The sequence below is a fragment of the Bos javanicus genome, chromosome 16 (genome assembly GCF_032452875.1).
Source record: "Bos javanicus breed banteng chromosome 16, ARS-OSU_banteng_1.0, whole genome shotgun sequence".
NCBI lineage: Eukaryota > Metazoa > Chordata > Mammalia > Artiodactyla > Bovidae > Bos > Bos javanicus.
In genome coordinates this window covers 71,127,101-71,141,715 of record NC_083883.1, presented here as the reverse complement: position 1 = coordinate 71,141,715, position 14,615 = coordinate 71,127,101, and the positions used below count along the sequence as shown (strand labels likewise).

The 14,615-nt window shown below is 38.1% G+C and overlaps 1 protein-coding gene and 1 non-coding gene across 8 annotated transcripts in view; one reads left to right on the top strand and one right to left on the bottom strand.

Moving 5' to 3' along the window:
• RPS6KC1 (ribosomal protein S6 kinase C1) overlaps window positions 1–14,615 on the top strand; it is a 203,271-nt gene that overhangs the window by 135,368 nt on the left and 53,288 nt on the right. The gene's annotated exons all lie outside the window — the stretch shown is intronic.
• TRNAG-CCC (transfer RNA glycine (anticodon CCC)) lies at window positions 5,908–5,980 on the bottom strand. The gene has a single exon. It is a non-coding gene; the product is annotated as a tRNA-Gly (tRNA).

Here is a 14,615-nt window from a genome sequence, read left to right as displayed (position 1 = left end):
ACAGACACATTGAAAAAAATGAACTCAAAGCAGATCATAGACCTAGAGAAAAACACAAAGGTATGAAAACCTTAGAATACAACATAGGAGAAAATCTAGATAACCTTGGGTATGGCAGTGACTTTTTAGATATAACACCAAAGACGTGATCCATGAAATATTTGATAAGCTGGACATCATCAAAATTAAAAACTTCTCCTCTATGAAAGACACTGTCAAGATAAGGAAGACAAGTTATAGACTGGGAAAAAATATTTGTAAAAGCATATATGATAAGGAATGTTACCCAGAATATACAAAGAACTTTTAAAACCTAACAATAAGAAAATGAACAAACCAATTAAAAATGGGCTGAAGACCTTAATAGGAACCTCACGAAAGGAAGTATACAGATGGCAAGTAAGCATATGAAAAGATACTGCACATCATACATCATCAGGGGAATGTAAAACAGCAATGGAATACCTCTAGATACTTGTTGTTGAGTTGCCCAGTCATGTGGGACTCTTTGTGACCCTGTGGAGTATAGCCTGCCAGGTTGCTCTGTCCATGGGATTTCCAAGGCAAGAATACTGGAGTGGGCTGCCATTTTCTTCTCTAGGGGATCTTCCTGACCCGACCCAGTGATTGAACCCGCGTCTCCTACAAGTCTCCTGGATTACAGGCAGATTCTTTACTGCTGAGCCACCAGGGAAGCCATTAGAATGGCCAAAACCTGAAACAGTGACAACACCAAATGCTGAAGACGATGTGACACAACAGGGACTCTCATTCATTGCTGGCTGGGAGTACAAAACGGTGCAGCCACTTTGGAAGACATTTGACAGATTCTTACCAAACTAAACATACTTTTACTATATAATCCAGCAATTGTGCTTATTACTTATTTACTCAAATGAGTCAAAAAGTTAACATCCACACAAAAGTCTACATGTGTATGTTTATAACAGCTTTATTCATAATTGCCAAAAGTTGGAAGCAACCAGATGCCTTTCATGGGATGAATAAACTGTGGTACATCTAGACAATGGAAAATTATTCAGCGCTTAAAAGAAATGGGCTATCAAACTGTGAAGACATGGAGGAACTTTAAATGCATATCTCTCAGTGAAAGATGTGCATGCTGCCTGCGTCAGACTCTTTGCAACCCCGTGGACTGTAGCCCTCTAGGTTCTTCTGTCCATGGGATGCCAGGCAAATATACTGGAGTGGGTTTTCATTTCCTCCTCCAGAGGATCTTCCTAACCAGGGACTGAACCTGCATCTCTGATTCCTCCTGCGTTGGCAGGTGCGTTCTTTACCACTAGTGCCACCTGGGAATCCCAAACAAGGAAAACATACAAACCTGAAAAGGGTACGTGTTGTATGATTATAAGTGTATGACATTCTGGAAAGGGCACAAAGTCAGGGAGACAGTGAAATGATCAGTGATTACAAGGGATCAGGAGGGATGTATGGAAACTTTGTACTTTCTGTTCAATTTTGTTGTGAACCTATAACTGCTTCAAGAAGCTAAGGAACAGTTAACAAAAGAGTTGGATTGTGCTGATAACCTTAATAACCACAAGCTAATTTATGCATATTGTTGAAGGACATGTAGTTTAGCCACAGTTTTTATACATGAAATCAAAATAGACTTTGATTATAGCTAGTAATATCGTCTTTAAAGAATGGCATCTAATATACCTGTACATGTTTGATAAACACACACACATGCATTTGGGTTGTTTCATTATGTTCAGTACTTTAATATCTTATTCTGTCTCTTGGAAACATACGTCTTAACTATAATTGAATATATAAAAATGGATTCTATACTTGCAAAACTCTTTACCTATGATATTAATGTTAATAGATTAATAGAGTATTTTTTTGTTCTAAAGAACTCATTCTTTTTGTATTTAAAGTATGATTATCTAATATATTTTTAGGGATAGATTTGTATGGACAGTTTTATAATGTGATAACCTAAGTAATTTTGGAATCAAGGAGCTAGTTTCATTTTACCTCCTAATGGCTTGGCATATACAAGCTCAGGGTTAGAAAGGACTTTAAGGTCATCTGACCCAGTGAATTACATATCTTCTGGCCCATCTGTAGTGCCCCACTGAATGGCTGCTCAGCTTTAGGCTCTTTTATTTGTTAATTTAACAAGCTTCTTTTGAATGCCACCATGTGACAGCCACTGCTGGGTGCTGTATAGGACTTGTTTCTTCTTTTTAGTCTAGTGGAGAGATACAGGTCAGTATGTAAGTGGGCGTTAGAAAGCATCACTACTAACAAAGCTAGTGGAGGTGATAGAATTCCAGTTGAGCTATTCCAAATCCTGAAAGATGATGCTGTGAAAGTGCTGCACTCAATATGCCAGCAAATTTGGAAAACTCAGCAATGGCCACAGCACTGGAAAAGGTCCGTTTTCATTCCAATCCCAAAGAAAGGCAATGCCAAAGAATGCTCAAACTACTGCACAATTGCACTCATCTCACACGCTAGTAAAGTAATGCTCAAAATTCTCCAAGCCAGGCTTCAGCAGTATGTGAACCGTGAACTTCCTGATGTTCAAACTGGTTTTAGAAAAGGCAGAGGAACCAGAGATCAAATTGCGAACATCCGCTGGATCATGGAAAAAGCAAGAGAGTTCCAGAAAAACATCTATTTCTGCTTTATTGACTATACCAAAGCCTTTGACTGTGTGCATCACAATAAACTGTGGAAAATTCTGAAAGAGATGGGAATGCCAGAACACCTGATCTGCCTCTTGAGAAATTTGTATGCAGGTCAGGAAACAACAGTTAGAACTGGACATGGAACAACAGATTGGTTCCACATAGGAAAAGGAGTTCATCAAGGCTGTATATTGTCACCCTGTTTATTTAACTTCTATGCAGAGTACATCATGAGAAACACTGGACTGGAAGAAACACAAGCTGGAATCAAGATTGCCGGGAGAAATATCAATAACCTCAGATATGCAGATGACACCACCCTTACGGCAGAAAGTGAAGAGGAACTCAAAAGCCTCTTGATGAAAGTGAAAGTGGAGAGTGAAAAAGTTGGCTTAAAGCTCAACAATCAGAAAACGAAGATCACGGCATCCGGTCCCACCACTTCATGGGAAATAGATGGGGAAACAGTGGAAACAGTGTCAGACTTTATTTTTGGGGGCTCCAAAATCACTGCAGATGGTGACTGCAGCCATGAAATTAAAGGATGCTTACTCCTTGGAAGGAAAGTTATGACCAACCTAGATAGCATATTGAAAAGCAGAGACATTACTTTGCCAACAAAGGCCTGTCTAGTCAAGGCTATGGTTTTTCCTGTGGTCATGTATGAATGTGAGAGTTAGACTGTGAAGAAGGCTGAGCACCGAAGAATTGATGCTTTTGAAGTGTGGTGTTGGAGAAGACTCTTGAGAGTCCTTTGGACTGCAAGGAGATCCAACCAGTTCATTCTGAAGGAGATCAGCCCTGGGATTTCTTTGGGAGGAATGATGCTAAAGCTGAAACTCCAGTACTTTGGCCACCTCATGTGAAGAGTTGACTCATTGGAAAAGACTCTGATGCTGGGAGGGATTGGGGGCAGGAGGAGAAGGGGACGACAGAGGATGAGATGGCTGGATGGCATCACTGACTCAATGGACATGAATTTGCGTGAACTCCGGGAGTTGGTGATGGACAGGGAGGCCTGGCGTGCTGTGATTCATGGGGTCGCAAAGAGTCGGACACGACTGAGTGACTGATCTGATCTGGTCTGATGTAAATTCTAAAACAACATGGAAGGGAGTATAAAGAAGTGTGAGTAAAGACTGAGCTACTTAATGTCTCAGTCAGTCATTCCATTTTACACAATTGAAACTCTTAAAAAGTCTTTTTTTTTTTTCTCTTGAGCCAAGTACTGCTGCTTTAGTCCTTAGTACTGCCCTTCTCCAATAACCATTTTTTTTAGTTATTTCAAGACAGTGTGTTGTCTTTCCAGTTGGTATTGGTTTTCTGTTTGTTTCTTCTAGTTTTATTTTGCTTAAATTTGACCAAAATTTCAATCTGTTGAAATATCTTCAGACTTTCCTTGTACACACTTTTTGTTTTTTTCTGTAGGGTTAATATATTGCTTCCTTCTCTCCCCATCGCACTCCTCTTATTTTTTCCTATGTCCCTGTCCTTCTTATTTTTTACATTTATTACCAAACCATTTAATAAAACTTTAAAATGTCTCAGTACCATCAGGTGCCTCAGACAGTACTTTGGATCAGTAGTTTTCTTGTAGTCTTCTCTCTCGGATTCCTTCTTTGCTCTTCTCAAGTCTGGGTTGGTTTGTTCTCTTGGTCTTCTGCATAGATACCCTCATCACACTTTCACTTGTTTTCCTGGGAATTCCTTTCATCAATCTTCTATATTGAATTCCAGTTCCTGACCTTTCCCCCACCCCCACCTTCTTTCTGCTTGCTGGAGGCCTATAGGCTCTTCTTTCTGACCCTACTCTTTCAGAATTTCACAGTGATTTGTTTTGGTGGGATTTTATTTTATTTTATTTTCATTTGTTGAGTTGGGCATTTGGTGACCTTCAATTTGGATAATGATACAGATGTTTTATTAGGAGACCTAATAGTTTCAGTATCTATATGCCTTATCTTTTAGGCTACTTGGTTTTCTTAGAAAAGAACTTTCGGGTCTCTTACTGAGGGATGTAGTATTAGACCAACCAAGATTCTGGGAGCCCAGTGGTTGAAGGAGGACCACTGTCCTCATCCATTTGGTGTGTAGGTCTTCATATAAGCCCTGTTGTCACTGCCACTCTTCAGTCCCTGCTTTAGCTGTCTGTAGTATCCGATTCATTCTGTTGTCTGTCTTCCATCTTTTCTCATCTCCTCTCTTGTTTTCTTTGTAGTCATTATTATATAGCTTTAAAAATTTCTTTCAGTTCAGTTCAGCTGCTCAGTCATGTCTGACTCTGCGACCCCATGGACTGCAGCATGCCAGGCGTCCATGTCCATCACCAGTTTCTACAGGGGATAGTGATCTGTGTTTCAGAGAATGTTAAATTTAACACTTTGTGTGGACCTCTCAGCTTTGTGGTGTCCATGATTTTGATCAACATGTCTTTGTTGACCTTTTTCAAGTTAACAATTTTTTTTTTCACCAAAATAGGACAAAGAATCCTGTAGATGACGTATAGCTAGAATAATTATTTCAAGTTGACCCAGTACCTTCTGGGCACTGCTAGTTACAACTAACCTTCAATTGTTTCAAATCAAAACTTAGGCATCCCAAGTTACTTGTAAGTTTAAAGGCATACACTATTCCCTTTATCCCCCTTTTAATATATACTATACTTGCCTCTAATCTGATTTTCCTCCAGTTCATTGTTGACACTGCTGTCAGAATAATTCATAAAATGGATGCTTTAGAAAAGTGATTTTTCCAAAGCTAGTAACTCTCTTGCTTATAAGCCTTTAATACCATCACATAGATTTTTAGGGTAATGTTTGCACTTCTTATCTAAGCCGCAGAGACTGTTCCCAGACCACCTCAGCATGCTTCCTTGGGTATAGCCCTGTGGAACTTGTAAGGTACACAGGGTATCATGTTTTACACAGGATGTGCCCCTCTACCTGGAGTGACTTTTTTCCCTTCCTCACTTAATTTTGTCTCATTCTGAATTATTATGTTTTTTTTTTTTTTTGAAAGAATTATTATGTTTTTAAATATCTTTTGCTGTGTCTTTTTAATGCCTTGAACCTTTCTGCCATAGCATTCATGCATATTATACAGTAGGTTTACTTTTTAAATATTTATTTATGTGGCTGCTCCGGGTCTTAACTGCAGCATGCAGGATCCTCGATCTTTGTTGTGGTGTGTGGGTTCTTTAGCTGTGGCATGCGAGCTCTTAGTTGTGGCATGTGGGATCCAGTTCCCTGACCAGGGATCGAACCTAGGCCCTCTGCATTGGGAGTGCAGAGTCTTAGCCACTGGACCACCAGGGAAATCCCTGTATGGTAGTTTTTGATACTATTTCTATGCCTCCTTCAACAAGCCTTCACATGCCTCAAATACCAAGTATTTTTCTTCTTTTTTCCTGAAAATTAACATTTTTATGTATTTTGATACAGTATCATAGACATCTATTAATTTTAGACAGGAAAGATAGTCTAAATCTTGGGCAGAAGATAATGTGTCTTTGAAGAGGAAGCCTCTATAAGATGTCAAATACCAGCTTGGTGACTATATCTTATTTAATTTTGTGTTTTTGACAGTTAGCATAGTTGACATTTAGCATAGTGACTTAGAAACAGCAGATACTCAATAAATATGTGTTGAAAAAAATGAATAAATGAATGAATGATACCTCTCTACTCACATTATCTTAAAAACAGGTAGGGACCATTTATTTTAATTGACCTACCTCCTCACCATTTCTCTCCAGGTCTTTTCTATTTCTATTTTTTCATTCATTCATTAATTCAGAAAATATTTGTTGAGCTCCTCAGTTCAGTTCAGTTCAGTTGCTCAGTCGTATCCAACTCTTTGTGACCCCATGGACCACAGCCTGCCGGGCCTCCATGTGCATCACCAACTCCCAAAATTTACCCAAACTCATGTCCATTGAGTCAGTGATGCCATCCAACCTTCTCATCCTCTGTCGTCCCCTTCTCCTCCTGCCTTCAATCTTTCCCAGCCTCAGGGTCTTTTCCAGTGACTCAGCTCTTCGCTTCAGGAGGCCAAAGTATTGGAGTTTCAGCTTCAACATCAGTCCTTCCAGTGAACACCCAGGACTGATCTCCTTTAGGATGGACTGGTTGGATCTCCTTGAAGTCCAAGGGACTCTCAAGAGTCTTCTCCAACACCACAGTTCCAAAGCGTCAGTTCTTCGGCGCTCAGCTTTCTTTATAGTCCAACTCTCACATCCATACATGACCACTGGAAAAACCATAGCCTTGACTAGATGGACCTTTGTTGGCACAGTAATGTCTCTGCTTTTTCATATGCTTCCTTCCAAGGAGTAAGCATCTTTTAATTTCATGGCTGCAGTCACCATTTGCAGTGATTTTGTTGAGCTCCTGCTATATGTCAAATGTGATAATAGCCACTGGAGATATAATGGTGAATAAAACACCTGATCTGTACCCTCTCAGAGTTTATAATTTAGTGGGAAATAGCAGTTACAGTACAATGTGAAACTGTTTTCAGTGAGGGAAGTACACTAGAGAATTATGAGAACATGTAAGAGGGGTACCTAACTTGGGGCTCTCCAGAGGTTAAAGAAAGTAAAGTAAAGACATGAGAAATGAGTAGAGTTACTCATCGAAGGCTAAAGGAATGCCGTATTCAGAGGTATGCGAGACTCAGAGCATGCTTTCTTTCTAGCTTCTTCAACTGTGAATTTTTTCTTCTCTTTTCCTTCCTGCCTGCCTATATACAGTCCAGTCTTCACGACATAGTTGAAAGCTTACCTCCTCAACTGTAATATTCATCTTTCCTTTCTTTGAATTAAACTTAGTGTTCGTTTGTGTCTTATTTTCACTTTAGTTGCCTTAAATATATTGTTAACCTGTCTTAGAGGGCAGAAAGTATACCTTATTTACCTCTCTTTCTTTCTTTGATAATTCCTAATTAAACATATTGCTGTCTATCCAGTAAGGATTTAATAAATGCTTGCTGAATAGTTATAAAGGGGACAAAAAGAAATAATACATGTATTTTAAGGTTTCACATACTCTGTGAGGCTGCACCTCAAACTATACCACATGTTCAGGATCAGAGCAAGAGAGGGGTTTTGAAAACTGTCCAAGCATTCATCCCTCTCCCTTTTTCACCATCTCACGGAATACACGTGAAGATTGTTGGCAGGGAAATAGTTGCAGTCAATGAAATTGTCAGTTTGAGAATGAGTGTTGTGTCTTTGTGTTTCATATGTGCTTTGAAATACTTTGGAATGTTTTAAAGAACATCAGCACTTGGATTTTTAAACTAAATAAATGTTCTAGGTCATATTTAAAACACTGTTAAATTTTAATCAGTACCAAAATTTCAACTCCATCTGCTACAAAAGTGCAAAACTCATTTAAAACACTTAAAAATAATAGCATCTAAAGCTTTTTTGCCCTTGAAGCATTTTCTTCTGCATTGGAATCAGGCTGTCTCTGACATTGGCAACTTAGTTGGATACACATGATTGACTTGAAGATGTAGGCTCTGTGTCAGCCTCTTACCTTTGAAAGGTAGCATTTGCTGAGTACACACTACTCCAATTTTGAACACGATATACAAACTATGTGCATATATTTGCTAATTTTTAGGAACTTATTTCAGTTTCCAGAACCTATAAATTTATGCGAGTGTATTGACAGCACATTTAGCAGCCGAATGAAAATACTAAGGCAGAGTATGAATCAGTCTCAGTCTCAGTTCAGTCACTCAGTCGTGTCCGACTCTTTGCTCCTTGTTTTCATCACTATACTATACTGCCTCTCTGAATATAGACACCTATATGAGGCACTGATAAGGAAACATGATCAAAGTACACTATTAGGATGGGGGCAAAAGCAAGCTACTGAACAATATGTGAAATCCATTTGTTTTTAAAAATCAGAGAGATGAAGACAGAGTTCAGTTGAGTTCAGTTCAGTCACTCAGTTGTGTGACTCTTTGAGACCCCATGGACTGCAGCACGCCAGGCTTCCCTGTCCATCACCAACTCCCGGAGTTTACTCAAGCTCATGACCATTGAGTTGGTGATGCCATCCAACCATCTCATCCTCTGTTGTCCCCTTCTCCTCCCACCTTCAATCTTTACCAGCATCAGGGTCTTTTCCAGGGAGTCAGTTCTTTGTGTCAGGTGGCCAAAGTATTAGAGTTTCAGCTTCAGCATTAGTCCTTCCAATGAATATTCAGGATTGATTTTCTTTAGGATGGACTAGTTGGATCTCCTTGCAGTCCAAGGGACTCTCAAGAGTCTTCTCCAACACCACAGTTCAAAAGCATCAATTCTTCAGTGCTAAGCTTTCTTTGTAGTCCAGCTCTCACATCCATACGTGACCACTGGAAAAACTATAGCCTTGACTAGATGGACCTTTGTTGGCAAAGTAATGTCTCTGCTTTTTAATATGTTGTCTAGGTTGGTCATAACTTTTCTTCCAAGGAGTAAGTGTCTTTTAATTTCATGGATATTTTTTATCAGCTCTAGAGTATTAGGTGTTTCTGGCAAATGCAAAAAAAAAAAAAAATGTATCTAAAGCTAAGTATAACAGATCATACTTTTGAGTTAATTTTCATCTAAAGTTAACAGTGTCAAATCATTATCCCAAGTGAACTTCAGAATTCAAACCAAAAAAATAAAATAAATGGTTTCATTATGGAATTGAATGACATAAGCTGAACTTGGGCCTATAAACCCAGAACTTCAGAGTTTTAACCTCTCTTTAGCGTAATCTCTTTGTGGCCTTGGGCAAGTTGCTTCACAAAAACAGAAAACAGACAATCAAAATGAGAATGACAAAGGTGTAGAGATCTAGCTTTTAAAGCATTTGGATCTGAGAAGAGCCTCCTAAGTGGATGTTTTTCCTAGCTCTTCAGCCTTTCTGTTTTAAACCTGATTTCTCTGTCTTTTATATTCTGCCTTCTGCTGTATTTATATCCTGTTTTCTTACAAAGACACACCATGTCCTTTAGAAGCATGTTTTATGAAGTAATAGATGTATAGGCCTAGGATTTTAAAAATTATACAAAGTAAAAGTTTTTTCATGTATTTATGTTTGTGTGTGTGTGTGTGTATATATAAGACAAAAATTTCTGTATAGGTTACTGTTCACTGAATCATTCACTTCACATCCTAATATGAGATATCACTGAGGAATGGCTCACATTCATTGACATTCGGCTAATAGGAATATAAGAGATTTAAAATTCATATTTGTGGTTGAAATAATTACTCCCTGGGTTATTTTCCAGAGAATCACATGTGTTTTGTATTGCTGTAGGGCAGGACTAGATTTAGCTATTTGCCTAAGGATGAATAATCCAGGTGTTGGCCAAATGACTTTTAGATGGGAAGTAGAGAAACATCCTTAAAATCCTTTTTATCTTTTCTGATCCTGATATTAGTCTGTTAAAGAAAACAAACTTTGCCAGCCATATTTCAGTGCCCTTTGGAGGAATGAAATAGTGTGAGAATGACTGGTTTTTGAATTTTGAGTACATTACTTGTATTTGCAAATTCTTTTAGCACCACCAAAATATGCTTACTTTCTTTTTTTTAATGTTATGATTCATAATATATTCATAACATTTCTTGGAAGATAAAGTTATTTTGATAATGTTTACCTGTCCTGCCTCTTGAGAAATCTGTGTGCAGGTCAGGAAGCAACAGTTAGAACTGGACAGGGAACAACAGACTAGTTCCAAATAGGAAAAGGAGTACGTCAAGGCGGTATATTGTCTCCCTACTTATTTAACTTACATGCAGAGTACATCATGAGAAATGCTGGGCTGGAGGAAGCACAAGCTGGAATCAAGATTGCCGGGAGAAATATCAATAACCTCAGATATGCAGATGACACCACCCTTGTGGCAGAAAGTGAAGAACTAAAGAGCCTCTTGATGAGAGTGAAAGAGGAGAGTGAAAAAGTTGGCTTAAAGCTCAACATTCAGAAAACGAAGATCATGGCATCCGGTCCCTTCGCTTCATGGCAAATAGATGGGGAAACAGTGGAAATAGTGGCTGACTTTATTTTTGGGGCTCCAAAATCACTGCAGATGGTGATTGCAGCCATGAAATTAAAAGACACTTACTCCTTGGAAGGAAAGTTATGACCAACCTAGACAGCATATTGAAAAGTAGAGACATTACTTTGTCAACAAAGGTCCGTGTAGTCAAGGCTATGGTTTTTCCAGTAGTCATGTATGGATGTGAGAGAGGGACTGTAAAAAAGCTGAGTGCCAAAGAATTGATGCTTTTGAACTGTGGTGTTGGAGAAGACTCTTGAGAGTCCCTTGGACAGCAAGGAGATCCAACCAGTCCATCCTAAAGGAGATCAGTCCTGGGTGTTCATTGGAAGGACTGATGTTGAAGCTGAAACTCCAATACTTTGGCCACCTGACGCGAAGAGCTGACTCATTTGAAAAGACCATGATGCTGGGAAAGATTGAGGGCAGGAGGAGGGGACGACAGAGGATGAGATGGTTGGATGGCATCACTGACTCAATGGACATGGGTTTGGGTGGACTCCGGGAGTTGGTGATGGACAGGGAGGCCTGGCGTGCTGCGGTTCATGGGGTCTCAAAGAGTCGGACATGACTGAGCGACTGAAGTGAAGTGAAGTGAACTGAACTCTATTTTTAGCTCTCACAATGACAAACTATGACCCTTTAAGAAATCATGATTATTATTGAAATTACAAGTGTACAGAGGTATTAACTGTGTTCTCCTGGGACACGCATACATACACTACACTACTGTATTCGGTTGTAGAAACTGTAGATAGTTGTGCTCAACAGGTTGTGTTCAATTTAAATAGAGGGCAGGACAAATGGGCTTCATCATGACAGTTCTTATGGTATATGAATGCTTAATAATGCCCTAGATTTAAATTAATTTATAACTAATTTGCTGTGGAAGTTTGGAAGAATTTTTAAATATCTGGATTAAGATTAGAATGAATTCTAACTAAATATATCTGTTGCCATTTTAAAATTAAGAATTGAAAGATGCTTTATATTCTCTAAAACATATTTTCTATATTGCTTTTTTCTAACTACATTTAAGAAACCAAAATAACCAACCTAGAAATCAAAGATGATGTATAAGAAAATTTCATATTAGTTAATTTCTTTTAAGATGAATATGTCAATTATTCAGTATTCTAATTGAATATAGCCAGGTTTTTGAGTTTCTCTCTTTAATATTTTAAAAGACACCACAATATTATGTTTCTCTATGCAGTATTGTGGTGAATATGATCATTACCTTAAATAAATGACATTTTTCAGTAGCCAGAAATCAGGGTTTTTAATTGCTGTTTTGTGAATTTTATAAAATCTCATCTCAAAGTACTTTGATAATATTTGAATGGTGGGTATGATGGTACACAGAAAATAAATCTTTCAAAGCAAAGTACCTTATTTTATGACTGCCTAAAATATATACTTATACCTTTATTATTATTCATAGATTAATATAACTTCAATTTTATATTTCATTTACCATATGCTTGCTTTGAATAAAATTACAGGAGATTTAAAAAATAACTATCCCCTCTCTTTTAAGGAAAAAATCATCACACTTATTTACTTAAGTAAATGCCATTAGTGGTAGTATTTCTCTTGGCTGTTTGTTCAGCCACTAGAATCCCTTGTGACCTTGGGTATGTATTCGAAGAGGTGACTGATGGTTCGTGATGTTCTAAATTTTCTGGTAGCTTGCCTGTTGCCTGCCTCTGGGTTTGTCATCGCCCTTATGCTGACTTAGGCAGTATTCCTTCAGTCTCTTATCTCCAGGCTTTGATGCATATGTTCTGAAGGTGGCCACAGTGACTTTGGGTAGCAGCAGATGGTGAACCTTCAGGCTGCCACCGGCTATACTGGTGTTAAGTTGGAAAGTTAACGTTTGATGAAGAATCAGTAGTGCATATGAAAGAGCTTTCACTGCTGAAATATCTTTTAATTAAAAAATTAGCATACTCAAACCTTTGCAAATGTGTGGGCATTTAAAGAAGTCTAAGATCAGTTGTTTTCTCCTAGAGAAATTAGTTATTTACCAGCTTAGTTTTGTGTTGCTTGCTTGTCCTAATGTCATTCTTTCCCCCTTGTTCTGCCCCAATTTGTTTATAGTTAAGGCAGATAAGAAAATTAGGTAAACTGAAATGGGATGTTGTGGGGAATTAAATGTGTTTGGATAAACATTTAAACTATATTTTTATTTACTATAATTTAGAATTTAATAACTAGAAAACAATGTGGATCTTGCATGCTCATTGCATATAATCCTAGTAGATCAGTTCTGTTGTTCCCTGCATTTGAAGATATTTCTAGGCTATATAGATGCCTAGAGAACTCAGCCCACTTCAAAATGATATTTCACCTTGCTGTAAGTTGCGTGGTGATGTTTTTGGCTTTGCCATCAATCCACAGAGCAATATCCTTTTGGATTGTTTGTTCACTTACTTCACGATGTTGTGTTATTTTGGAAATTCTAGCAAGAATAAAACACTGATAAGATGCCAAAGAATTTTTTTTCTGTTTCCCGTCAGTCACAAGGGTAATTTTTATGCTTTACTGAAAACAGATCCTTGAACTCTCCATCTTTTAGGATAGAGTTGTAAGTGTCCATGTCAAATGTTGCTCTTCATACTTCAGTTCTTATCAGTGAAACTGAATAAGCACAGGACCATCCAGAACAGACTGGTTTCATGGCATAAGGGCAAGAAGTGCCTCTCCACTGTCTGTTCATGCTGACACTCCTGGTGCTGCAGTTTCTCATGGACAGAAGTGGTAGGCTGAGTATCCTTTGCTTTTTAGTTGCTGGGCGGTGGTACAGGGAACACTGCTAGTTTCTGATGTCCAAGAAAGAGAAAGTTAGACCCCGGTGGGAAGAATTGGAAGAGTTGTTCGTATTAAAGTTCACCAAGTACTCCTTGTTTTCTGGTTGTTGAATTTTTATAAGATATCTCTCTTAAGAATAAGGTATGGAATTAACAGTTAACAGTCAAAATACATTTTGAATATTCTCAGCCTATGAAATGAGATGAGTTTTAGCAATAAGTGTAAGTAACATTTTATTATCATCATGTAGTATTGACAGGGAAAGCAAGGGTTTAGTACTTTAGGTTTGTGACTGTTTCTACAGAAGAATAACATTACCAGTACCTATAATGCTGCCAAGGTGAATTTAATGAATCTACTCATGGTCAAGTGTTGAGAACTATGTTGAGAAAAACTAGCTAACTTGTGTGATTGGGCTTCTCTATTTTCTCTGGCTTCTTTCTTATGTTGATCCCCTTGTTCTCTGGTATATTTATATGTGAATTCTAAGTGGTATCACTTGCACAACTGAAGTCCATTTAGATGACATCCAGACAACACGAATAATACCGTGACAACCGTTAGAGGAAAGGCAGTTTGTCCCAGTATGGCTATCTCTGTAGGCCTTTCTTAAACATTAAAAAAAGAAAAAACAAAAAAACTTTTATTAATTGTTTTGGAGTTCTGTGAAATAAGTGACACCAAAGTAGTGAGAGATGTTCCCTTGGATTACCCAGGTAATCTTTCTTCTTAAAGGAATTGGAGCTGGAGTTAACTCTAGAGGCTTACAGACTTTGAATGTCAGCATTTAAATTAAGTATCTAAAAAAATTCAAAAATAGATGACATATAATCTTCACCGAAGGGAACTTTCTGCACTTCCTCACCACATTCATCATGTCTTTATTGCTGTTTGTCTCTTTTCTTTTCTCCAAATTTATTTTTCATATGCCTAAAAATTAATTGTCATTTGATACTTTTGATATGCTCTCCCACCTCCCCTCTTTCCAGAGGTAGTACCTAGTTAAACCTAGTTAAATGTCAAGTCTTCCCCATTCTAGTTAACAAAATTTACTGATAATCAACTGGAACTTTTCTTGCTACT